This window comes from Oryx dammah, unplaced genomic scaffold, assembly GCF_014754425.2.
Source record: "Oryx dammah isolate SB20612 unplaced genomic scaffold, SCBI_Odam_1.1 HiC_scaffold_27, whole genome shotgun sequence".
In the NCBI taxonomy this organism is placed as follows: domain Eukaryota; kingdom Metazoa; phylum Chordata; class Mammalia; order Artiodactyla; family Bovidae; genus Oryx; species Oryx dammah.
Window position 1 is genome coordinate 36,648,723 of NW_024070211.1, and position 2,892 is coordinate 36,651,614.

Sequence of the window (2,892 nt, forward strand, 5' to 3'; positions counted from 1 at the left end):
TTCCACCTCTAGGTATTTGTCCCATGAGTACACTTGTATGTTTGAGAACGACTCCTATGAGGTTTTTTTGGTTGATGCATTGTTTGTAATAAAGGGCTTCCCAGGTGGTGCTAGTGGTAAAGAACCTGCCTGCCAATGCAGTAGACTTAAAAGAAGCAGGTGAGATCCTGGGTTATAACTGTTTAAATATAAAAAAGATTAGAGACTGCAGTTGGGTCTGCAGGCTGTGTTGTAGCCATCGCCATGGTTCCTTGGAAGCAGAAACTTCCTTTCCCTCTGCCCCCTCCTCCACCCCACCCCCAGGCTTCCTGGTCCCAGCTCCTGTCCAGTCACATGAACACTAGCAGCTCAGAGGAGGTATTCTGGATTTCCTGGTTCTGTGGGCTCCTTAGCAATGAATTCTTCGGTTTAGCGGATGAAGACTACATCTAGGATAAATTCAGTGTCACTGGACTCAATGAGAAGGTGCCTCACTATAGACTACATATGATCTGGAACCTGGAGCTGGTTAGGGAGTTGGAAGACAACACCAACAAGAATGACCTGACTGAAAAGGCAGCAAACATGCTTTACAGATGGACCCACACCTGCTATATCCTCACTTTATATTTGAAATTCTTCAAGCTAGGCTTCAGCAGTACATGAACTGAGAACTTCCAGATGTAAAAGCTGAGTTTAGAAAAGGCAGAGGAACAGGAGATCAAATTGACCACATTTGTTGGATCGTGGAGAAAGCAAGGGAATTCCAGGAAAAAACATCTCTTTCTGCCTCATTGATTATGTTAAAGTCTTTAACTGTGTGGATCACAACAAACTGTAGAAAATTCTTCAAGAAATGGGAATACCAGACCATCTTATCTGTCTCCTGATAAACCTGTATGCAGGTCAAGAAGCAACAATTAGAACTGGACATGGAACAATGGTTTGGTTCAAAATTAGGAAAGAAGTATGTCAAGGCTGTATATTGTCACTCTGCTTATTTAACTTCTATGCAGGGTACCTCATTCAAAATGCTGGGCTGGATGTATCAAGCTGGAATCAAGATTGCCAGGTGAAATATCAAAAACCTTAAATATGCAGATGATACCATCTAATGGCAGAAAGTGAAGAGGAACTAGAGAGCCTCTTGAGGGTGAAAGAGAAGAGTGAAAAATCTAGCTTAAAACTCAGCATTCAAAAAACTAAGATCATGGCATCTGGTCTCATTACTTCATAGCAAATGAAGGGGAGAAAAGTGCAAACAATGACAGACTTTATTCTTGAGCTCCCAAATCACTGCAAAATTAAAAGACACTTCCTCCTTGGAAAGAAAGCTATTTCAAACCTAGACAGTGTATTAAGAAACAGAGAGATGACTTTGCCAAGAAAGGTCCTTATAGTCAAAGCTATGGTTTTTCCAGTAGTCATGTATGGATGTGAGAGCTGGACCAGAAAAAAGCCTGAGTACTGAGGAAGAATTGATGCTTTTGAATTGCGGTGATAGGGAAGACTCTTGACAGTCCCTTGAAGAGCAAACCAGTCAATCCTAAAGGGAACCAACCCTGAATATTCATTGGAAGGACAGATGCTAAAGCTGAAACTCCAATACTTTGGCTACCTGATGCAAAGAGCTGAATCATTGGAAAAGACCCTGATGCTAGGAAAATTGAAGGCAAAAGGAGAAGGTGGCAGCAAAGGATGAAATTGTTAGATAGCATCACTGACTCAATGGAAATGAATTTGAGCAAAGTCTAGGAAATAGTGAAGGACAGAGAAGCCTGGTGTGCTGCAGTCCATAGGATTACAAAAAGTTAGACACAACTTAGTGACTGAATAACAATACATCCTCATCAACTGTGGCATTGCCCAGATGTTTGAAGAGTACCAACAGGAAGACTTTGGCTACTGAGCCTGTGTGTACTGTGGAAACCAACCAAAGCTTCCCAGTGGCCTTTCAGACATCCCAGCCGAGGCCATGGTAAGCTCTACTGCCTCAAATGCTTGGATGTGTACACACATAAGTCACTGAGGCACCAACACATGGATGGCATCTACCTTGGCCCTGGTTTCCCTCACATGCTCTTCACGGTACACCCAATTACTGAACAAAGAGGCCCACCAACCAGATTGTGACCAAACTCTACGGTTTCAAGATCCATCCAGTGGTCTACCACCAGCAGCTCCAACCTACCAGCAACTTCAAGAGCTGTTAAGACGGTTCGCTGATGCCTCACCTGACCTGACCCTCAGTCTTTGACACATTCATTACTTTGCTGCCACCTTTTCAGGATCCCTCTATGGTTTATGTTTAAATTAGCCATTATTGTGGTGGGAATACAAAATAAAGTGCAAGAAAAGGCAAAAACAAGATCAGAAACAACCAAAAGGCTATCAATAAAGAATTAGTTAAATGAAGAATGTGGTACTGCCATCCATGCAATGGAGTACTACACAACCAACTAAACGAACAAAGAAGCTTTCTATAGTGATGTGGAACAATATCCTTTTTATGCATCACTGTGGAAAATTCTCAGAGAGATGGGACTATCAGACCACTTCATCTACCTCTTGAGAAATCTGTATGCAGGTCAGGAAGCAACAGTTAGAACTGGACATGGAACAACAGACTGGTTCCAAATAGGAAAAGGAGTACGTCAAGGCTGTATATTGTCACCCTGCTTATTTAACTTATATGCAGAGTACATCATGAGAAACGCTGGACTGGAAGAAACACAAGATGGAATCAAGATTGCTGGGAGAAATATCAATAACCTCAGATATGCAGATGACAACACCCTTATGGCAGAAAGTGAAAAGGAACTCAAAAGCCTCCTGATGAAAGTGGAAGTGGAGAGTGAAAAAGTTGGCTTAAAGCTCAACATTCAGAAAACGAAGATCATGGCATCTGGTCCC

General features: G+C 42.3%; 1 pseudogene; it reads left to right on the forward strand.

Moving 5' to 3' along the window:
- The first annotated feature begins 243 nt into the window (after nt 1-243).
- LOC120854103 lies at nt 244-2,192 on the forward strand (annotated as a pseudogene).
- Nucleotides 2,193-2,892: the final 700 nt, after the last annotated feature.